Genomic DNA, 24,523 nt, shown 5'->3' on the forward strand with positions numbered 1-24,523 from the left:
ACAATTTGCCTGCAAGCGGATTTGCCTCCTTCCCACATCATAAAAAATCCAGCTGCAAAGTGCATTGAAGGTGGATTGAAAGTGCACTATTCTGCATGTGCGGAAGGGGCCTAGCTACATGAACTTGATGCTTCAAAGATTTTACCTTCCCCCAAATTAAAAAACAAACAAACACGAAAATAAACAGTCCAGGGGGAATGGAGTGAGTTCAATAAATAAAAGGGGCACAATACAATGGCACTGAGGAGGACGTTTGGGGATAGCACAGAGGCATGGAAAATGGCAGCAGGGAAGATAAAAAGTAGCAAATACGACCACACAGAAAGGGAAAACATCCTGAAAATTAAAGAGTCCCTTCCTTTACCATGACGTCATGGGATGTCACGCCACCTCTCATCACCGGTCCATGAGCAATATATTCAAGGCAATGACATTCACTGCTTGTGCCTGAACATTCCCACGAGAGGTCAGGACCCACCAAAAGAACTATTTAGAATTTTTTTTAAGAACGAATGGCAGCTGATGTGCTCAAGCAGAAGTCAGGATTTCAAAACTGAACAGAAAAGGAAGAATAATTCTCCAGACTAAACATCCCCAGCTCTCTAAACCTCTCTTCCGCAGGGCATGGACTCCAGACCCTTTACCATTTTGGTTGCCCTCCTCTGGTCCCGTTCCAGCTTGTTAATATCCTTCTTGAATTGCGGTGCCCAGAACTGTACACGATATTCCAGGTATGGTCTAAGCAATGCAGAATAGAGAGGTACAATTACATCCCTCGATCTTGACACTATACTCCTATTGATACAGCCCAGAATCACATTGGCTTTCTTGGCCGCCACATCACACCGCTGACTCATGTTCAGTTTATGGTCTACTAATGGAGATAGTGCTATGTACTGTGGTCTAGCACCTACCACACCAGGGTCAGGCTGTCAGCTGTAGTGGGGTGAAAGATTGAAGTGCCAAAGGGGTCCCGAAGTACCTGAAAGCTCAGGGGCCCAGCCATCGGCTAACAGTCCTGCCTTGGTGAGTACCTTTAATTTCTTCCATTCGAAAATTTCCTAACCAGTTGCTCCAACCCGTGCAGAATTGTCTACATCTTTATCCCATTCCTACCAGGAGTTGTTAATTGAACATCCATAATCTCCAGCTGGGGGAAAACCACTCATGGGCTATCTGATGTTGCAGCACAGAGTGCACGCCAGCCCTGCAGGCATGACACTGCCTTGCAAACCCTCCCCTTTAGTGATTCAGTTGCTCACAGAGCCTTCCCTTGATTTGTAGCGACTTTACAAACAGCGACTGGCTCAGAAAGGAGGAAGCCCCTACCTCAGATCTGGTGTTCAACAGCCAGAAAAGATGGTGGCGCATCTTGTCCTGTCCTGTGCTGTCTGGAGTCTAGACAGTCTTCTTCTTCCGGCTGAAAAGGAAAGAGAGAATTGGGAATATCCTTTAAGTGCTCTGTTGCAGCATATGGCACCGTACAGGATGAGCTGGATTTGTTTTCTCGCTCCTCCACATGAAGCCTGCTGGGTGACCTGGGCCCAGTCACAGTTCTCTCAGAACTCTCTCAGCCCCACCTGCCCCACAAGGTGTCTGTTGTGGGGGGAGGAAGGGAAAAGGAATTTGTAAGCTGCCTTGAGCCTCCTTAAAGGAGAGAAAAACAGGGTATAAATCCAGACACTTCTTCTCCAGCTATTAAAATGGATCTCCAGACTGGATGAATCAGTTCCCAAGACTGGTCATGCACAAGTCAGTGTGTAGCCCCATCTCCTATTAGCCCCCATTGGAAACAGTGGGGGATGGGGTACCCCCTTTGGGAGTCTATAACTTTGGACCCCCTGAACCAAACCTCACCAAACCTGGACGGTATCATCAGGAGAGTCTCCTAAAGATACCCTGAAATGTTGGTGCTGCTAGCCTAAAAACAGCAGCCCTGCAGGGCAAAAACTGAAAAAACACAAAAAAACCCCCAAAAACCACAAACCTGAATTTTTGCGCCCCCAGGCACGCGCCCGGTGCAACGCGCACCCCCCTGGCCCCCTTGTAATTTCGCCTCTGCCAGTAGGTTCTCCCCCAATGATCGGAGGGACCTAGCGGAGCAATTTGGGGAGACACAGTCCCTCAGGTATGTATGTCCAAGGCCGCTAATGGCATTGAAGGTTAAAACCAACACTTTAAACATGATTTCTTCTAACATGTCACCTTGCATCTTCAGAGGCACATCATGGTAGGCGGGGTTTCAGAGAGACACGCCCCTGAAGACATCAACCACGGATGCAGATGGAACGATAGGAGCCGTACCATCAGAGAATGGCCACGCAGCTTGGAAAACCTACAACAGCTGGTTGATTCTGGCCTCAAAAGCCTTCGGCCTCAAAAGCCAATTGGCCATGCTGGCAGGGGCTGATGGGAATTGTAGTTCATGAACATCTGGAGAGCCGCAGGTTGCAGACCCATGGGCTATACGTTCAGGAAGATGCTTTGATAAAGTGATAAAGTGTACAGTTTGTACTATCTGTTGCACTACATATTATCCTTGGTTTTAACTTCTACACTCCTATTACGCCGCACCACACTGAACATGAGTTAGCAGTGTGATCCGGCAACCAAGAAAGCCAATGTGATTCTGGGCTGTATCAATAGGACTATAGTTCGAGGGATGTACCTCTCTATTCTGCATTGGTTAGACCTCACCTGGAATATTGTGTACAGTTCTGGGCACCACAATTCAAGAAGGACATTGACAAGATTGAACGGGTCCAGAGGAGGGCAACCAAAATGGTAAAGGGTCTGGAATCCATGCCCTATGAGGAGAGACTTAGGGAGTTGGGGATGTTTAGTTTGGTGAAGAGAAAGTTAAGAGGTGACATGATAGCCATATTTAGATTTTTGAAGGGATGCCACATGGTGAGGGAGCAAGCTTGTTTTCCGCTGCTCCAGATACTAGGACTAACGGGTTCAAGGTGAAGGAAAAGAGATTTCACCTAAACATCAGGAACAACTTCCTGGCAGTAAGGGCTGTTCAACAGTGGAATGCATGACCTCGGAGAGAAGTGGAGTCTCCTCCTTTGGAGGTTTTTAAAGAGTGGTTGGATGGCCATCTGTCAGGAGTGCTTTCATTATGTGTTCCTGCATTGCAAGGGGTTGGACTTGATGGCCCTTGGGGTCTCTTCCAACTCTATGATTCTATTCCTATTACATTGCTTATTAGATATCCCATTCTGTTAACTGCATTGACTTAGGCTCATTCTGCACATGCAGAATAATGCACTTTCAAACTGCTTTCAGTGCTCTTTGAAGCTGTGCGGAATGGCAAAATCCACATGCAAACAGTTGTGAAAGTGGTTTGAAAACGCATTATTTTGTGTGTGCGGGAGGGGTCTTAGAGTGTATAATCCACCTAGAGCCTTGGTGAGAAAGGTGGATTCCAAGTTAAGTCAATAAAATATAATAATAAATAAAGCAAATTAGTAAAAGACCATGCAAAAAGAGAACATCTCGTTGCAATCAATATGTACAGCCCTATCAAGTTTGCAGTTCCTTCTATGTACACCAGTTAAACAGAGAAGCAGAAATACAGAGACAGAAAGAATTGAGAGCTGTAGCCAACAGCTCATACACTGAATTCAGAATTAATTTTAGAATTCTCCAAAAACAAGTTGAGGAGGAATGGAAGGAAAGCCAGACAGGAATCATTTGCCCTTTAAAAAAAATGATAATGGCTAGTGTTCAAAGCGCACTGTCAATTAAATAGACTTTGTAAAAAAGGCGACCCGCTGATAGAATGGCAATTTTTCTCCATCGAGTTCTGTGCGCCCTCAAATATGGGTTTCGCCTCCCGCATCTCTGCAAGCTGCGCCCCGAAGGCCAGCAAAAGACCACAGCCGAGAAAGAACAACCTCCGCCCACCTCATCAGCATTTATTAAAAACCAGTTCCCTTAGCAACTGTTTAAAAAGAGATAGTATTAAGGACACCAGAAGAGAGAAACTGACAGACGGATAAAAGAACGCAATTAACACAGACCGCATGTATTCTTTATAAGGAAAAAATTGGTCTTTGTCATCACAGAAAGAGGCAGATGGAAGCATGAGCTGAACGCAGATATGGGGTGGGGGGACAGATCCTGCCCCACAGTTCTCCTGTGTAAGCTCAATAAAAATGGGGTGTTGTGTGGTTTCCAGGCTGTATGGCCGGGTTCTAGTAGCATTTCCTGCGGACGTTTCGCCTGCATTTGTGGCTGGCATGGAGGAAGAGAAAATGCTACTACCCTGTTTCCCCGAATATAAGACATCCCCGGAAAATAAGACACAGTAGAGGTTTTGCTGAAGTGCGAAATATAAGGCATCCCCCGAAAGTAAGACATAGCAAAGTTTTTGTTTGGAAGCATGCCCGTCGACCAGAGCATGCAGAGAAAGTGTGAACATAGTTATTTGAGGCTTAGGTGTCTCGATAGGGATAGATGCAGCCACCTACCTTGACTTCTCGCCCCGCCCCCTCGCCCCGCCCCCGCCCCCTCGCTTCCTCGCCCCCTCGCCCCCCCAGGGCAGAGAGCCATCCAATCTAGTTAGAGCCATCCAGTCTACCCTGTTTCTCCGAATATAAGACATCCCCCAAAAATAAGACATAGTAGAGGTTTTGCTGAAGTGCGAAATAGAAGGCATCCCCCGAAAGTAAGACGTAGCAAAGTTTTTGTTTGGAAGCCTGCCCGACGAACAGAACGCAGAAAAATAAGACATCCCCTGAAAATAAGACATAGCACATCTTGGGGAGCAAAAATTAATATAAGACACTGTCTTATTTTCGGGGAAACACGGTAGAACACGTCTATACAGCCAGGAAACCACACAACACTCCGGTGATTCCAGATGTGAAAGCCTTTGACAATTCAATAAAAATGGCTCTAACCCACCCCCCACACACACACACACACAAGAGAAAAGGGACTCCCAGAGATCTTTTTTCTTTGCTTCATTTATACCAGTGGTTCTCAACCTTCCTAATGCTGCGACCCTTTAATACAGTTCCTCGTGTTGTGATGACCCCCAACCATAAAATTATTTGTGTCTCGGTTCCTAAGACCATTGGAAATATGTGTTTTCCGATGGTCTTAGGCGACCCCTGCGAAAGGGTCGTTCGACCCCCCCAAAGGGGTCGCGACCCACAGGTTGAGAACCACTGATTTATACCCTACCTTTCTTTCCCATAGGGGTCGAATCCCCACTACCGTCTTAGCCAGGTTTCAGAACACAAACTAACCAGGTTTGAGGTCGTTTGTGTTCTGAAACCTGGCTAAGACGGTAGTGGGGATTCGACCGGGGAGGTCGTCCCTCAAACCTGGCTAGTTTGTGTTCTGAAACCTGGCTAAGACAGTAGCGGGGATTCGACCAGGGACACAAAGCTGTTTACATCATTCATCGCTCCTCCATTTTATCCTGACAACATTCCTGAGAGGTAGCTTGTTCCTGGCTGTTGTGGGTTCTCTGAGCTGTGTGGCCGAGGTCTGGTCGTTTTTGCTCCTAACATTTCGCCCGCAACGCAATCCCAGCAACACGGCCCAGGAAAACCACCACAGCCGGCTGATTCCAGCCATGAAAGCTGTTGCCAAGACACACACAAAAACCCAACCCTGCTTACCTTTTGCTACAGGTCAGAGAAGGATCCATGAAGCAAAAACCTTCACTCCCAGATAAAACTGTCCGGCACTGTGTCATATAACTGGAACACTGAGACCAGCCTAGTCACCCTTCATTGGGAGCGACACTCTGGAAAAACGCAAAAACCACATGCCTATTTGTACTGTGGCTCTCCTTCTGTCTGTCTGGTCTCTTTAAGAACATAAGAACTAGCCTGCTGGATCAGACCAGAGTCCATCTAGTCCAGCTCTCTGCTACTCGCAGTGGCCCACCAGGTGCCTTTGGGAGCTCACAGGCAGGAGGTGAAAGCAAGGGCCTTCTGCGGCTGTTGCTCCCGAGCACCTGGACTGTTAAGGCATTTGCAATCTCAGATCAAAGAGCCAACACTGGTGTAGTGGCTAAGAGCAGGGAAACTCTAATCTGGAAAACCGGGTTTGATTCTCCACTCCTCCACATGAGCGACAAACTCTAATTTGGAGAACTGGGTTTGTTTCTCCTGCTCCTCCACATGAAGTCTGCTGGGTGACCTGGGGTTGGTCACAGTTCTCTCTGAACTCTCTCAGCCCCACCTACCTCACCAGGGGTCCGCTGTGGAGAGAGGAAGGGAAAGGAGTCTGTCAGCCACCTTGAGTCTCCCTACAGGAGAGAAAGACAGGATATCAATCCAAACTCTGCTTCTTCAACCGTGCTCTGGCGCTTGCTCCTGCCGGCTGACAGCCCAAAATTTGCAAGCGCTTCAAAGTGCAGACTTTGAAGAAGTTACTCAGTTGTCGCTGCTTACCTGAGTGCAACGCAGCCCTCTCCATCATCAAAACCAGGCAACACCCCCCCACCTCCCACCCCCCACCTTCGCCCCAGCTTTAATTTCCCTGATGATCTCAGTGGCTTTAGTCTATAATCCAACCTTTTCGAGACTGCCAGTCCCCAGCTTACGGATTTATGCTTCTGCTCCACACAGCAGCCGATTGAGATTGATTGGGACCAACTGGTTTGCGGAGGAGATATAATCATCTACCCATCCTGCCAAGGCCCCCCCCCCCCCCGCCTCCGACAAAGGAGTCAGCAAACAGGGGGAGGATAAGAGGGATTCCATGAAAAGCTCGAGGATCAGAATAATTAGGAAAGGGGCTTAAAAGAGAGCAGACCACGCTTTAATGCAATAGATCCACGGAGTGGCTGTTTTTAGGGGACACCGATGATGATGATGATGATGATGATGATGATGATGATGATGATGATGAAGAAGAAGAAGAAGAAGAAGAAGAAGAAGAACAAGAACAAGAACAAGAAGAACAAGAAGAACAAGAAGAACAAGAAGAACAAGAAGAACAAGAACAAGAAGAAGAACAAGATTTTGGATTTATATCCCCCCTTTCTCTCCTGCAGGAGACTCAAAGGGGCTTACAATCTCCTTGCCCTTCCCCCCTCACAACAAACACCCTGTGAGGTGGGTGGGGCTGAGAGAGCTCCGAGAAGCTGTGACTAGCCCAAGGTCACCCAGCTGGCGTGTGTGGGAGTGCACAGGCTAATCTGAATTCCCCAGATAAGCCTCCACAGCTCAGGCGGCAGAGCTGGGAATCAAACCCGGTTCCTCCAGATTATATACACGAGCTCTTAACCTCCTACGCCACTGCTGCTCCTGAGGACAATGGCTGAGGACAATGGCTGACCCCCCAGAACACATCGTCTGCCCAGTGAACGTTGTGATCAGACAACCACCCCGTGGGTCAGTAATGCTCCCGTTCTTGCACAGGGTTTTCACCTTTGCCTTTTAGGGCAGTTCTGATCGCAGCCGAGCTCAGAAGCTGAGCAGGGTCAGCCCCGGCGAGTCTCTGGATGGGTAACCTCTAAGAAATGCCAGGACGGTGGCGCAGAGGCAGGCAATGGCAAACGCCCCGCGAACATCCCTTGCCGTGAACACCGCACCAAGTTGCCTTCAGTCAGCTGTGGCTGCACAGCACAAAAAAACTAAAAAGGGACTCAGAAAAGATGTGGCGGAGCTGGGACCCGGGCACATAACAGGCAACTCGACCAGGGTAAAGGGGTGGCGTACCATCTCTAAAGGGAAAATCTAACCTATTTGTGATTTTCTAGGTTTAGAGCGCAGGTGATTATGTTGGGAGAACAACAGATTAAAAGGTAGGGGAAACACCAAAAAGCATTTGTGGGGCAGAGAACTGGAAATGAAGGACTTCATCGCCAATACCCCCGAAGCACCTAATGAAGGCAACAGGTTCAAGAAACAGGGGGAATGGATCTGTGGAACTCACTGCCACAGGACGAAGTGCTAGATAGCTCCGGGCAGTGACAGATTTGTTCCCATGTGGAGCAGAATACACTTCGAAATGAATGCAGATAGACTGTGATATTGTATTGTCGAAGGCTTTCACGGCCGGAATCACTTGGGTGCTGTGTGGTTTCCGGGCTGTATGGCCGTGTTCTAGCAGCATTCTCTCCTGACGTTTCGCCTGCATCTGTGGCTGGCATCTTCAGATCCTCTATCAGATCCTCTGAAGATGCATTCAGCCAAAGATGCAGGCGAAACGTCAGGAGAGAATGCTGCTAGAACACGGCCATACAGCCCGGAAACCACACAGCACCCGACTGTGATATTTTCCAGGACAGGAGGAGAAATTGAAAACGGCACTCAAGTCAGTGCTGTGGCTCTCCCATTCTGACAAGGAGAAATAAGGGCCCTTTCTCCACTTACCCTTTTCTGAGGGTTGCTGCGCGCAATCCCCAGCGCGTGGCATCCCTGGCGCGCGCCCGGGCATCCCCACGACAGCGCGGGGTCATCAAAAGGCACCCTTTGAAAGAGCGCCAGGAATGCCTCGCGCTGTCGCCGCCCCTCTCAGTGGAGAGTGCCGAGGGACCCCGCCCTACTCTCCTCGAGGTAAGTGGGGAAAGGGCCTTGGTTTTTCAAATACTGTGGGGGGAGGGGGGGTTCTTTCCAATTTAACAGCAATTTCTGGCTCATTCCACACATGCAGAATAATGCACTTTCAAACTGCTTTCAGTGCTCTTTGAAGCTGTGCGGAATGGCAAAATCCACTTGCAAACAGTTGTGGAAGTGGTTTGAAAAGGCATTATTTTGCGTGTGCGGAAGGGGCCTCTGTTTCCAGTCTTAGGGAGCTAAAATGATGACTTTGCCCTCGCATTTAAGGTGGATATTCCTTATTCCTGGGGCCTGTTCAAATGTCAGCAAACTAACTGAACCAGCATTACCCACAAGAGATGGAAGAGAGTTGCCAACTTTCAAAAATCAGTCTTGCCCCTCCGCCTTAATGCACTTCCACACAGTTTTCGTGGTGTTGTTACAAAGCACAGCAGTGTAGCTAGAGAGAGAAACGTGTCAGCCCCAGAGGACTGTGGAAGACCTGCTTGGTGGGAGACCCCCCCCAGCTTAAACTTTCCCCCATACTAAACTTTCTCCTTCCCCAGAAGCAAAAAACAAAACTGAAAGGTGCCGATTCTTAATTTATTTCCTTCATTTATACTTCTTCCTCCTCCTGCCATCGGTGTGCCGCCCATGGGGATGGAGGGGTCAAACGACCCTGGGCGCACCGGCGGTGGGAGGGTGCAAAATTTTCCCCACCCCCTCCTCCCCTGCGCCAGCTTCCCAGGGGTCATTTGATTCCCCCCTGTTCCCGTGGGCAGTATGCGGTGTCCATCCGAGCTGCCTCCTTCCCTCCCCAGACCCTCGGAGGTGGGGCTCGGAGGCAGAGGCTGCTCGGATAGGCACTGTGGCAGCCAGCCGCCTCCTGAGCCACCCGCCACGGTGCCCTGCCACCCGCCTCCCTACAGGCCAGCTTCTGCCCTCCCCAGGGCCTGCAGAGGTGGGGACAGTGGGTCGGGGGGGGGGGCTCAGGCGTCCCCACAACAGCAGACCAGCCCAGGAGCCAGCCTGCCACCGTGGTCCCCATCCAAACCACCCCACCCCAAGCCCCACCCCCAAAAGCGGGGGGCTTGGGTCGGGGGGGAGCGCCTGCAGCAGGGGTTGTTCCTGGGCGCCATTCCCCCCTCCCATGCGCCTCTGTCCTCCCCACAATGAAGAAGAAGAAGAGTTTGGATTTATATCCCCCCTTTCTCTCCTGCAGGAGACTCAAAGGGACTGACAATCTCCTTGCCCTTCCCCCCCCCCCCACAACAAACACCCTGTGAGGTGGGTGGGGCTGAGAGAGCTCCGAGAAGCTGTGACTAGCCCAAGGTCACCCAGCTGGCGTGTGTGGGAGTGCACAGGCTAATCTGAATTCCCCAGATAGGCCTCCGCAGCTCAGGCGGCAGAGCGGGGAATCAAACCCGGTTCCTCCAGGTTAGATACACGAGCTCTTAACCTCCTACGCCACTGGCAGGCCAAAAGAAGGAATGGCCACTGTGCCAGACCTTCCTTCTGTGCCTTGAATACCCAACTGTAGTGGAGAAATTTGCTCCCGTGGACTCCATATTAACACCTGTTCACCCCTGTGATTCAAACTGAAGCTATTCCAATTTTTCCTCCCTCCTTCAAACAGTTCAGTTCAGGGAGGCAACCACGGCTTCCCCCTCCTCTATTTCATCCTAAACAACCCCACAAAAATCGGACCCGCTGAGAAAACGTGGCTGATCCACGATCATCCAGCCAGCTCGACCGCAGAGTTACGATTTGAACCCAAGCCTCCCCCATCCTGAGCCTTACGATAGAAGATCATTTTATAATGTGTTACAACTGTAGATAAGGAGGTACATAGATATTCGATCGATTCCGAATACCTTTAATGGCATCTAAATAGTTTAAGATTAACTTAGCAAGGTCATAACAGCCTTTACAACTTCTGACGAGTTAAAATAACACCATTTAAAAATTTAGCCGCCGCTTCCAACAGCTCGTAGTTGTGGCTGTTTAAAAGATATATAACCTTCTGTTCATCTGTAATGCCTTCACTTCCATGCAGGAAGGGGATTAAAGTGCTTCTTCCTACCTATCTCATAAAAAGGACAATCCAACAGCATATGAGATACTGTTTCCACAGAACCCATGCCACACGGGCATTTCCTTTCTTTATGTGGGATTCCAAGGTGGCGTCCAAGGCTAAAGGAGGAGGAGGAGGAGGAGGAGGAAGAGGAGGAAGAGGAAGAGGAAGAGGAAGAAGAAGAGGAGGAGGAGGAGGAGGAGGAGTTTGGATTTATATCCCCCCTTTCTCTCCTGCAGGAGACTCAAAGGGGCTGACAATCTCCTTGCCCTTCCCCCCTCACAACAAACACCCTGTGAGGTGGGTGGGGCTGAGAGAGCTCCGAGAAGCTGTGACTAGCCCAAGGTCACCCAGCTGGCGTGTGTGGGAGTGTACAGGCTAATCTGAATTCCCCAGATCAGCCTCCACAGCTCAGGTGGCAGAGCGGAGAATCAAACCCGGTTCCTCCAGATTAGATACACGAGCTCTTAACCTCCTACGCCACTGCTGCTCAGAAGGCAGGGCATTACACCTAGCTAAGGTGATTGCTCTACGCCACCGGGCCTCAACCAGGAGATAAAGGTACTGGGCTACAATTAATCTATCCACAGGTATTCCCAGAGAGATCGGGGGTAAATAGATATTTAAATGCAAGCAGAATCAGAATGTAACAACTTCAAAGTTAGCTATCTTATCAGAATGTAAACTATTTCTTTCTGTCAAAAATTTTGACTGATTATAGGTGAAGAAGTCTACTTTAGGATTTTGGAAAGAGAATATAGAAGGGTGGATATACACCCATTATAAAGACTAATAGTTAGGTCAACGAGACCGCTATTGGTCTTTTATGTTGGTGCATACGTTCTGTCTGATTTGTCCTGGTTTGTCTTCTAGTTTGTCCTTTGTATGTTTTTACTAATGTAAACCATACAGTTTGTTTATTGTAAATATACTATCCGAAACTTCAATAAAAATTTATTATATATATATATATTTAAAAAGAACAGTGGACCTGGAGAACTAGCTTCTATTCACGCTTCTTCACATAAAGCCTGTTGGGTGATCTTGGGCCAGGCACAGTTCTCTCTGAACTCTCTCAGCCCGTGCAGAGGCAAGTAATGGCAAACCACCTTCAAACCTCTTCCACCTAGAAAACTCTGTGGGGTCACTGTGAGTCAGCTGTGACTCTACGGCTCACTCACATCCCCCAGTCCTAAACTCTGCATCAGCCTTGCTCTTAAAGCTAATGGCGCAAAAGTGCCACCCACCCAAATCATGACGGGGGCGCCAATCTTCCCTGCTCTCCTCCTGAGTAATGCCGAAGCTCCTCTCGAATTCCAATTCCCAAAAGGAGAATTGCCAAAATTAATTCCAGCATCAAAGCACAACCTGCTATCTGCGGTGGTCCTTTTCCACCTCTAAGCCATACACTGTACAAAAGCCATTGTAACGGACCCCTCTACGAGATTCTTTGAGAGCTCCTGAGCATAGTCAAAGTGGCACTGGAAAAGAACTTTGATCCATTGGGTCATACAGTCACAGAAAGGGTCCACGTGTCATTGGCGGATCAGGCTGCAGTGGTTATAAAGTGGCACCTTCCTTATGAGGAGAGGCTGCAGCGTTTGGGACTCTTTAGTTTGGAGAGGAGGCGGCTGAGGGGGGATATGATTGAAGTCTACAAAATTATGCATGGGGTAGAAAATGTTGACAGAGAGAAATGTTTCTCTCTTTCTCACAATACTAGAACCAGGGGGCATTCATTGAAAATGCTGGGGGGAAGAATTAGGACTAATAAAAGGAAACACTTCTTCACGCAACGTGTGATTGGGGTTTGGAATATGCTGCCACAGGAGGTGGTGATGGCCACTAACCTGGATAGCTTTAAAAGGGGCTTGGACAGATTGATGGAGGAGAAGTCGATCTATGGCTACCAATCTTGATCCTCCTTGATCTGAGATTGCAAATGCCTTAGCAGACCAGGTGCTCAGGAGCAGCAGCAGCAGAAGGCCCTTGCTTTCACCTCCTGCCTGTGAGCTCCCAAAGGCACCTGGTGGGCCACTGCAAGTAGCAGAGAGCTGGACTAGATGGACTCTGGTCTGATCCAGCTGGCTTGTTCTTATGTTCTTATGTTCTTAAAGCAGTGGTGGCAAACCTATGGCACAGGTGCCAGAGGTGGCACTCAGAGCCTTCTCTGTGGGCATAAGTGCACAGAGTTGTCATGTGGGGGGAAACCACGCCCCCCCCCCCACACACACACACACATCTAGGCTGGCCTGGGCCGCTGGACTTGATGTGCGTGCACCTCCGCGAGCAGGGAGGACTCGGCTGGCGGGCCTGGTGCCTGTGCTCCAGGTGGCTGCTGCCCGGGGGGCATGGGGGGTGGACAGAGGTGGCAGAGATGCTAGAGAGGCACAGAGCAGCCCATGTGGGACTTGCTGGAGGCTACAGCAGGCTGGCCCCTGCTTGAGGGGGTTATTCAGGTTAAGTTGCCGCGTTGGCACTTTGCGATAAATAAGCGGGTTTTGGGTTGCAATTTGGGCACTCGGTCTCGAAAAGGTTCGCCATCACTGTTATAAAGGAACTCATGTTCCTTTCTCCTGTTCGCATGTTGCCAACTTTCATCCCTTCAGGCAGCGATTGGAGCCCATGCAAACAATATAGGTTGCTTTCATGCCTTTGCACGAAGCGATTCTTTTTTGTATTTCCTGCAACACATGCATAGCTGTGCAGGCAGACAGAAACAAACCACAGCAGCCATGCTGATCGTCCCACAATCCAATCGGCTGCACCTGCATAGCTGCGCATGTGTAATACACAAAAGAAAAAAGAAAACGGGACCTCCCTGCAACAGCCGGGCAATAATGAACACGTTGCTGTAGATCGGCCACACTCGCGGCCAAGGGGAGAAACGTTGGGATTTTGCAACTGTCTTTCACAGTTATAAAAGGGTTAACTGTTTGTATGTAAACAAGTTGCTCAAGTCCCTGTTTATGATCTGGTCTATTGATCAGCTATTGGTCAGTCCCACAGCCACCGCTTCCATGTTAGTGAGCAGGTACATCCGACCGTTATAAAGTTAACTCTGTTCTTTTGTTTGAGCCGACACGGCACCAGAGGGGAGACACGAGGTACACAACATTTTGTGAGACAGCAGAAAGGCACGAAGATGTGACCAAACGTACAGTAATGTAGATGTGTAACAGGAAAGGAAGGATTTCTTTTTTTATCTCCCATGTAACCCTCCCTTATAGTTAGTAAACTCATTATAAAAAGCAACTGAGAATCTGTCTCTTCTGTTCTACTCTGCTTTTGTGTGTGTGTGTGTGTGTGTGTGTGTCCACTCTGCCGTCTGAGCTGTGGAATTCAGATTAGCCTGTGCACTCCCACACACACCAGCTGGGTGACCTTGGGCTAGTCACAGCTTCTCGGAGCTCTCTCAGCCCCACCCACCTCACAGGGTGTTTGTTGTGAGGGGGGAAGGGCAAGGAGATTGTAAGCCCCTTGAGTCTCCTGCCGGAGAGAAAGGGGGGATATAAATCCAAACTCCTCTTCCTCCTCCTCTTCTTCTTCTTCTTATGAACCTGTCTGACCAATAAAAGTAGAGAGAACCAGCGTGGTGTAGTGGTTAAGAGCAGTGACTCTAATATGGAGAACTGGGTTGGATTCCCCGCTCTGCCACCTGAGCTGTGGAGGCTTATCTGGGGAATTCAGATTAGCCTGTGCACTCCAACACATGCCAGCTGGGTGACCTTGGGCTAGTCACACCTTTTCGGAGCCCTCTCAGCCCCACCCACCTCACAGGGTGTTTGTTGCGAGGGGGGAAGGGCAAGGAGATTGTCAGCCCCTTTGAGTCTCCTGCAGGAGAGAAAGGGGGGGGGATATACATCCAAACTCCTCCTCTTCTTCTTCTATAATGGGCTAGGATAATAGAACCATGGGCTACTCCAGATAAATAGTCTGTTACCCTATCATTTCACCAGCATGGCCAATTGGCCATGCTGACAGAAGCTGATGGGAATTGTAGTTCCTGAACATCTGGAGAGCCGCAGGTTCCCTACCCCTAGGCTAGGACAACCTGCACAGAATGGTTGCTGATTCTCCCTGACGGTGGATGGGGCGCAACCCAAAGCGATTGGGCGGGAGAGAGGGAAACGCTCCTGCCGGTTGTGTTTGCGTGGGAGCGTCTCCAATCCGGGACTGTGCAAAAGGATTGCTGGTTTAGCAATCTTCGATGCGGTTTAGCAATCTTTGAAAATCTCTGGTTGAGGGAAATAAAATGAAGCAAATTTGTTTTGGGAATGGGACCCGTGCGAAGTGCAGAATCCACCACTGATTGACAGAAGCTGCTAAAAACTTGGCACAGGACAACAGTGTTGTCATGAAAACGTCAGATGAACAATCGCGGCTGCGTTGAATGTTCCAAAGCGGCTGGGCGCTTCGGCAACGGATCTTCTTTCCGCAGAGAGATCGCTTAAAAAGGTCATCCGGCCTGGCTTGGAATGCAAACGCTCGAAGGCGATCGAGACAGGGCTGAAACGGCAGCCAGCTTCTTGCTGTGCTATTTGGAACTGTTTCGGAGAAGATTGCTTCAAACAGAATAAAGAACGACAAGCCAGCATTAAAAACGGTTTAAAGACTTCCATGATAACAATTCAGCAAAGCCTGGTTTTTATGACCACAGCGTTATCCGAAGCCAGCTTCTTAGCAGCCTTTGTTACACGGGAGTTCTTGTTCTGTCTGTATTATTCCATCTTCTTTTGTTTATTATTGATGGGCGGAAGGCAGGGGAAGCATCAAAACGCTGGAAGGTACCCAATAATACAAATGTATTTACCGCCTCCCTCTCAATAGAGGACCAAAGCAGCTCACGTCATTCCCCTTTGCTCCATCGTATCCTCGCAACGGCAACCGACGTAAAGTAGATTAGTCTGAGATGCGAACCAGTTAGATTCAGAAAAACATCGTGCCTTACCTCCTCCCAATAATCAGACTCAGGTTCACTGAAACTGATTTATTATATCAGAGGAAACGGACAGGTACACTTCAAAAGTTCTTTGCTGGATCTCACAGATTCACACTCAGCAGCAGCCTCTATGCCCCGCTGTGCACTCCCTTCCCTCTGACAGTTTTGCAGTGGCAGATAGGAAGGCGCTCCATAGGGTGGTCACCACTGCCCAGAGAATTATTGGCTGCCCTCTCCCCTCCTTGGAATAACTCTATAAATCCCGCTGCCTCAAGAAAGTGCAGAATATTCTGAAGGACCCGTCTCATCCGGCATCCTCTCTTTTTGAACTGTTACCATCTGGCAGACGATATAGGATGATAAAAACAAGGACAAACAGGCTCAGAGACAGCTTCTATTCTAGAGCTGTGGCTAGGCTGAGCTCCCTGGTTTCGTGCTGATGTAGTTGGGGCCGTGTAGGGATGGTTGGAGGAAGGGGAACGTGAGGAGTGGGGGGTGAGCTCTGAAATAGTGTGCATCGGGGAATGCTTGTAATTTTCGTTGTGCATGCACAATGAAAATAGATGATGATGATGATGATGATGATGATGATGATGATGATGATGATGATGATGATGATGATGATGATGATGATGATGATGATGATGATTTTGCTAAAAGCAAAAAGGGCTCACAGGCTGGGCAGTTCCTCCAAGGTAAGGGTCTGATAAAGGCTCTGGGTAGGAACGGTGGCTGTTAATTAAACAAATAATTGATTGGTGACATCGTCTCCCTCCTGGACCTCCTCCTGGAAGCTCCCTGCAAGTCAAGGGGATGGGGTCTCTTGATATCGGGTGTGAAGATCCAAACTCTGCCTGGGCCCTTAGTCCAACACACCTAGTCTCTAACTAGGAGCTTCAGTGTAGTGTAGTGGTCAAGAGCAGCGGACTCTAATCTGGAGAACCGGGTTTGATTCCCCACTCCTCTGCATGAGCAGCCGACTCTTATCCGATGAACTGGATTTGATCCCCTGCTCCTACACATGAAGCCTGCTGGGCCAGTCACAGTTCTCTCCAACCTGTCTCAGCCCCACCTACCTCGCAAGGAGTCTGTTGTGGGGAAAGGAAAGGGGTTCGAAAGCCACCTTGAGTCTCCTTACAGGAGAGAAAGGTGGGGTATAAATCCAAATTCTTCTAAAGCACTACCCTATACAAAGCAGAACAACTGAGTTTTCCTAATGTCCTGGGTTTTTTCTTTAGAAACAATACTGAGCTATTTGGAACACTGCCGTTCCACAGCAGGAGAACTTGGGGGGATATTCTTCCAAATACTCAACCAAAGTTTCAATTTCTCCTCTCCCATGCTGGCAAATCAATGTCGTCCAAAACGTCCGCTAAAGGCACAGTTACAGGGAAAGCTGGCAATGAAAGGGATGCAGGAAGGCCATTGATTGATAACAACACCCCCTCCCTTCTCTTCCTTTCATAGGCATCATCACAAAGAGTAGCTGCCCTCCCCTTCCAGTGGTAGTGAGTTCCACACACTGGCACTGCATAGCATGAAAGAAGATTCCTCCTACCTTCTAAAAATTCCAAGGAATGGCTTCTTAGAGAGGACCACTTTGAGGGCAAAAGAGCTGAATCACAGCAGACTTTTAGCATATGGACAAAAAATGTCCAGAAGAAAACAGCAACCATCAGACAACTGGATAAGAAATGTGTCCACATCACAGGGCTTGCGTCTGAGTAAATGAGCTCTGAACAGCAGCGATACGGGGTGACCTCACCCCATCCAAGCTATGGCTCAGTCCCAGAACCTCCACAAAGTAAACCCTTGATTACCAACCAAAATGTATATAAAAATATTTAAACTACAATTTGGTCTCTTTTGCATTCTCTGTAGGACGTTTCAAAAGCCAATTCTGGTATAGTTGTCTAAAAGATCCCACCTAGCCTGCCTCTCGCACTGCCAAGCTGAATTTTATTCCCCATTGCTACTTTAAAAATATTCTCATACTGTTAAACTAGGTAACAGATTTGGTGGCTCACGCAGGCAAGACCGGTTTTGCCAAAAGGAGTAAGTGGACACACAACTGATGTAGGAAATTGGCTGAAGAAGAAGAAGAAGAAGAAGAAGAAGAAGAAGAAGAAGAAGAAGAAGAAGAAGAAGAAGAAGAAGAAGAAGAAGAAGAAGAAGAAGAAGAAGGAGGAGGAGGAGGAGGAGGAGGAGGAGGAGGAGGAGGAGGAGGAGGAGGAGGAGGAGGAGGAGGAGGAGAGGAGGAGGAGGAGGAGGAGGAGGAGTTTGGATTTCTATCCCCCCTCTCTCCCAAGTGGAGAGACTCAAAGTTGCTGACAATCTCCCTTGCCCCTCACAACAAACACCCTGTGAGTGTAGGTGGGCTGAGAGAGCTCCGAGAAGCTGTGACTAGCCCCAGGTCACCCAGCTGGCATGTGTGGGAGTGTACGGGCTAATCTGAATTCCCCAGATAAGCCTCCACATCTCAGACAGCAGAGCAGGGAATCAAACCCGGTTCCTCCAGATTAGATACATGAGCTGTTAACCTCCTATGTCACTGCTGCTCCTCTGCAACAGCATTATTGAACTCTCTCTGTATGTGTGCGTGTCTAGAGACAGAAAATGGGAATTTTGGGTGGTTTTTCCTTCATCTCCTGATCTGCCTCGTCCAGTGCCACTTAATAACTGGCCACTAGGTCTGCCGCCAGTGTAGTTTCAGTCTGTATTGCAGGTAAGGGGGGCGAAGCCATACAATCGTATCCCAGCAATCTCTGCTGTTGGGTGGTAGAAAACCATACTTTAGTCTAGGGGATTGCGCGCGGCAGGGACAATCATACTGTTAGGGACCCTTTTGTGTGTTAAGCTAGCTTCCCTCTCCCCCCTCCCCTTTTTGTTGAGATGGGATCCGTGGTACCAAATTGTTTGCTTACTCGAGTGACCATTTCGCTGTGGCCTTTAAGAGAGAGGCGCGCAAGCAGTTGCTCACCACTATAGTCTGAAAGTGCTCTAAGTCTGAGAAATACGTTTATTCTATTAATCGCTGTGGTCTTTGAGTGAAAGGCACCAGCACTGTCTAGTTGTTCTAAGTCCTAGAAATCCGTTTATTCTAATAATTTGCTGTTGTCTTAAAGAGGCCCCAGTGAGCTCCTGTCCTTAAAGAGTACTCAGTTCCAAACAGTTTTTCGCTGTGGTTTGTGAAAGGCAGCCCCAGCATTTATCTAGTTCCAGTATCTTGGCTGTGGTCGACTAGCCAAGACATTTGCTTCTGTCCTCCTGCTCTCTCGCTGTTGTCTTTCACTAAGACCCCCCAGCCATTTGCTTATAAGAAGAGTTTGGATTTATATCCCCCCTTTCTCTCCTGCAGGAGACTCAAAGGGGCTGACAATCTCCTTGCCCTTCCCCCCTCACAACAAACACCCTGTGAGGTGGGTGGGGCTGAGAGAGCTCCTAGAAGCAGTGACTAGCCCAAGGTCACCCAGCTGGTGGGAGTGTACAGGCTAATCTGAATTCCCCAGATAAGCCTCCACAGCTCAGGCGGCAGAGCTGGGAATCAAACCCGGTTCCTCCAGATTAGATATATGAGCTCTTAGCCTCCTACGCCACTGCTGCTCCTCTGTTCTCTGAGCTATCTGTCCGTAAGAGACATACAGGCAGCCCTTGTTTTGCGAGTCTGTCCCTCCCGGAAGGGGCATCCTCACTCATATCTGTGTTTAATAGCTGTCTGTCCATTAAAAAATGCCAGATTGTTGCATCGGAATAGACCTCCACCTCCCCGCCCTGTTTGTGGCCCTCCGAAGTAACTGGTTGGCCACTATGTGAGTCAGGAGGCTGGAATAGATGGACCCTGACTGATCCAGGAGGGCTCTTCTTAAGTTCTGGTTCCAGTCCCCAGGATAATGAAAACAATCAGAGGACCAGAACGAGCGCTTGTCCCCATGAAGTCGCCACACCTCAGCGCCACCCATCAAACGTGGACGTTTCAAGCTGGTGTGGACTCAGTCCCTCCTGTTTGGCTCCTGACGCCCGTAGCTGAGAAAGCCACCACTGTTCGCAGAGCAAACACACGGAGAGCACTAAGTGGGGCCAGCAAGGAGTGGGCTGAGACAACCCCCCCACCCCCCACCCCAAGGGAGTTTTACTCAAACGTCAGAGTGCTGAAAGATCTCTATTTTCCTGAACATTAGGAATACTTTTTGCTTTCATACCCACAAAGAAGGAAGTAGAAAGAACGTCCTTGCTGTTAAAAGAGAACATCCCCCACCCACCCACCCACATTCCACGAGACACTGATTGAAAGGAGGCCAGTCACTCATGAAGAGATGTGACAGGCAGCCTCTCCTCAGGGGTAAACAGACTCTGCTTCTCTCTGGGTCCAAAGCAATGGAACCAGCTCACAGAATTTGCACATCCCTTGGGCAAGCCTAGAGCTTTGTGCAGAGAAGCAACGGGAAAACTCCTGCTGAAAAATAAATTATCTGGGATCCGAGGAGACTCCATGTGTTTACTTTTTAAAACATTTTGCAACAGGGTGCAGCTCGAAAAGAATCACATCATCACATCCCCCCCCCCCCCCAAAAAAAAAAAAGAGCCTTGCTGCCCCGAACCTCTGCTCTCCCCCAGGGAAAGGGTGTGGCACAGACCTGTTGATTCCTGGCGAGTCGGTGCCCCCCCATTCCTTCAGCCACGCTGCCAGCCGCACGCCATCTCGCCAGAGGAGGAACGGCTGGTGGGAGAGAATCTCACCATCCTTTGTAGACACCTCGAGACGGTTCCTATGGAGACGGAGAATCAATTACAGCCACGAGGTGAAGCTGGCTGGACCTCTTCTTGGGGAGGGGTGGGTGGGAAGCGAGAGCAGGCGCCCCAGCGATGACAGGGTCAGGCTTCGGCTGGCCCGGCACCGAGCATGCAACGGAAGCCTCGAAGCCTCCAAGCAAACGCAAAATAGAGTAATCGCTTGAAAGCGAAAGCCGTGCCAAGGAGAAGTTGCACAGAAACGGTTTATCATCAGCGGGAGGGGTGGGCGGGCTGGCATCACTCATTCGCATGCAAAATTCAAGAATTTTCCTTTTTACAACAGTTCTGGATGCACGAATGCACTTGAAAGGTTACAACACCAAACAGGCATGAGCACTCCAAAGCAGGAAGCATTTTTAAGCCCACGCGTCCTCATAGATTCCGACGGGGCTTCCAAGTGACTATAAAGGTCAAGTTAAGAATCAAGGCCGTCAAAGCCCGTTGTAACTATTAGGGGCCTGATCCAACCAAAGTCAAGTGCCTAAAAGCACTCATCAGTTTCAGAGAGGGGCAGAGAGTTACACGCCAGGTGAAGTGTCTCAGATGTACACCTGGGGTGGGAAAAGAGTAAAGTAAGGTTAGATCAGGCTTGAGAGCTTAACAGAGATTGGGATACATCTTAACACAATAAAACACTGGTTTTACATAAGGGAATAAGCTTGATAAAATGTTTTAAATATTTTTTACATAATTGTTATACACACACACACACATCCTTAGACATACAGTGGAACCTCAATTTTCATTGGTATTCCGTCCAAAAAGAATCAATGAAAACAGAAACCGATGAAAACCGAGGAATCAATGTAAATCCACTTAATCTGTTCTAGGCACTCCAAAAAACATACCAAAAACACATTTTTGGTGAATAAACATAGTGTTTAAGGCTGAAAACAGCAACAAACAATAACACTAGGACCAGATTCAGAGCCAGTGGACCAATGTCGCACCAGAAAGCTGTCCAAAGAGGTCTGTTTCTGACGCCTCTTTAAGATTTGTCTGAAATGTGGCAAGACATTGTCGTTAAACAAGTTGCAGACACGGCCGGCAACAGCTTTGTCCGGGTGATTTTTCTCCACAAACCCCTGCACCTGACTGCAAACCGATGAAAACCGAAGGCAATGAAAACCGAGGTTCCACTGTAATTGCCTTTGGAATGTGTGGGGGCAAAACACTTCCCACCATTGGGTACATTGGTGAATCCTCAACTCACATTCCAAGCACTATCCCGCCTTCCTTCCCCCAACCCAGGATCCCCATTGCCCCCCCCACCCTCCCCATTTCCCCGCCCACCATCTCCAACCCCACAAAGAGTAACCTGCAGGAGACTCAAAGGGGCTTACAATCTCCTTGCCCTCCCCCCCTCACAACAAACACCCTGTGAGGTAGGTGGGGCTGAGAGAGCTCCGAGAAGCTGTGACTAGCCCAAGGTCACCCAGCTGGCGTGTGTGGGAGCGCACAGGCTAATCTGAATTCCCCAGATAAGCCTCCACAGCTCAAGCGGCAGAACTGGGAATCAATCCCGGTTCCTCCAGATTAGATACACGAGCTCTTAACCTCCTACACCACTGCTGCTGCTACAGCAGGCATTCTGTACATGCTCAGAGACCCCTTCGTACCATTTGTTTGCCATGTAAGGACCGCCTGGGAGAGTTCCTTGTACTGTGCTGATAGACTTTTTAAATTCATATTTGATCGAATTTGACGGCAAGCCTGAAGGAAACGTTTCAAACTGGACATTCCCCCAATCTGTTTTCTCGCTTACTTCCGCCTTATTCGCCAGTCCGGGAGCCCATTCCTAGGTTGGAACATTGCAATGCTGCAATATTGCTTCGCAACTATTTTGGAATGAATGTCAGCTCTGTGGCTTTTCAAGTGAACCACCTCATTTGAGAGATGCTGAATCTAGCTTTGATTTATAGCTCTTGTAGGCACAGAAACTTTTTTCTCACCCTTCGTATATACTTATCAGGGAACGAGCCTCCTTAATCGCTTCGGTATTTCTCCGAGTTGTCCTCACACGGAACAGGGAAGAACAGGGAAGTCAGCACCAGTCCAGGAGGTTAAAGATTCACAGCAAGTCTAAAAAATGGCCAGATACAATTCATATTAAATGTCCTCTCCCCTCGCCCAGAACATAATTCAAGAGCGTTGACTGGAATTGCAATTCATACCTAAAAACAGCAGCTATAACATGAGGTAGGGTCTTCTCAGGGGCAGTCAGTGACGTAGGTATAGATTTTTTAATGGGGTGGGCTCAGGGGGCGTGGCTCAGGGGGCATGGTCATGCACCCACCCGCCCCTGGGGCATGGCCACACCTTCCCAAGCTCCACCCTCGGCCAGGGACGGCAGTCTCTTCTGCCCACCCGCCCCCAGCCGGCAGCTGGCAGTCTCTTCTGCCCTCCCTCTTAGTGAAGCCAGAAGAGACTGCCATCCTGGCCTCGGAGAGCTGCTTTTATAAGCACTGAGGCCAGGGGATGGGGCTTGGGGAGACATGGTTACATCCCTGGGGGAGGATGGGGTGGCCACACCCCCTGAGCCACGCCCCCGGCCTCAGTGCTTATAAAAGCAGCTCTCCGAGGTCAGGAACGGCAGTCTCTTCTGGCTTCCTTGGAGCCCAGCTGGAGGGGGTGAGGGGTGGAGCCCTGTCTCCTGGCAGGGTGGGTAACTTCCAAATATGGAGACACCTGGACATGTAATGGGGGAGGGTTGAACCCGGGAAACCCCCCTTACCCACGTCCTTGGTGGGCAGTCCACAATTCCAGGACAACTTCCCTCATTTTCAATCTCCAGGAAGCATTTGAAGACATTTTTATTTAAGGTTGAATTAGAGTGATTTAGGTTTTCTTTCTTGGCAGTCCTAACAGGAGTTTTTAAATTAGGACCTTTTATGTGTTTGTATTTTTGCGGTTTTATCTGTATTGTATTTTTGATAATAATTTGGTTTATACTGCAAGCCACCTTGAACTTCAAAAGAAAGGCTGCTAATATTTTTTTCCATCAGCCCAGATGGAAAAAAAACACCCTCTTTTTTCCAAACTGAACACGGATCGACTTGATTTCATACAGGGAAAGTGTTTCTCCCTCTCTCGCAACACTAACGGCACAGTTGACAGGTAGGTGATTCAGGGCTGATGAGGGCAAACGCACTTCCTTTGCACAAAGAAGAATGGACTTTTGGAACTCACTGCCACAAGATGCAACAGCGGCCAGTACAGGAATCCAGGACAGGGGCCTACAATGGCCTAATTAAACCTCCATGCTCAGAAGCAGTCTACCTCTGCAACCACAGAGCCCAGGAAACCATCCAAATGCTGCCATTCTTTCCTGCTAATGGACTCCCTTGGAACATCTGACTGCCCCCAGGATACCAGCAGCAGAAAAGGTGTGCTTGTGAAATTGCTGAAAAGAACAGAAGGCTTCTAAGCATGTGCAGAGTCTATTTGTCATCACGAGAAGTGACTGCAGGTTGCCCGAACCAAAACCCCAACACTTCCCATTTTAACAAAATATTGAGCTTTACGAGACACCTGGTACAATGGTGATGGCGGTTCTATAAAATCAGGATGTTAGCCTAGTTCATATCGTTTCGCCAGTACGCCTAATTGACCATGCTGGCAGGAGCTGATGGGAACTGTAGTCCATAACATCTGGAGTGCCAAAGGTTCGCCACCACGGCCCTACAATCATTTCCAAGCATTGCCTCAGAAACACGAGGACTAGCCCCTTGCTTGCAAAAACAAAGCCGGGTGTTTGTCGGGCTGCGCCGGTTCCAAACAGCTTCTCCAGTTGTATGCCAGACTCACAAATGCGCCGTGTTGGAAAAAGTCCTTCTCCTCAGTGAGAAAATTAAGGGCAGGGAAATAAATCTCTGTTTGCGCTTTCGGCATGAAAAGGCTCAGTTGCTGACACGGAGCTACAATCAAGAACTGCCGAGGCGGTGCTGAGTTTCTCCAGCCCCGAATCCGACTTCTTTGAACGCTGGCCAGTGGAGGACGCGGTTGCATGAACCGGCTTCATGGGCACGAGGCCAGGTTTCCCGGCTGGCCCCCCCTTGGTTGCTCGTGCCAATGTCCTGCCCGCTTCATGGTCACAGAAACTCAACAGTCATACCAGGCTACTTTTCCCACCCATTACCATCATCGGCCGCCACGTGCTGGGCCCGGTCCCCTCCCAGGGGATGCGTAGGAAGTTTTCTTTGG

General features: G+C 49.2%; 1 protein-coding gene across 1 annotated transcript in view; it reads right to left on the reverse strand.

The window, feature by feature from the left end:
* CTXN1 (cortexin 1) overlaps positions 1-20,597 on the reverse strand; it is a 26,042-nt gene extending 5,445 nt beyond the window's left edge. The window contains exons 1-2 of the mRNA XM_048495742.1: positions 20,164-20,597; positions 1,330-1,420 (exon numbers count right to left, since the gene is read on the reverse strand). The gene's annotated coding sequence lies outside the window, so the exon portion shown is untranslated. The remainder of the gene's footprint in view (positions 1-1,329; positions 1,421-20,163) is intronic.
* Between the last annotated feature and the right edge of the window lie 3,926 nt (positions 20,598-24,523).

This window comes from Sphaerodactylus townsendi, linkage group LG05 (genome assembly GCF_021028975.2).
Source record: "Sphaerodactylus townsendi isolate TG3544 linkage group LG05, MPM_Stown_v2.3, whole genome shotgun sequence".
NCBI classification, from domain to species: domain Eukaryota; kingdom Metazoa; phylum Chordata; class Lepidosauria; order Squamata; family Sphaerodactylidae; genus Sphaerodactylus; species Sphaerodactylus townsendi.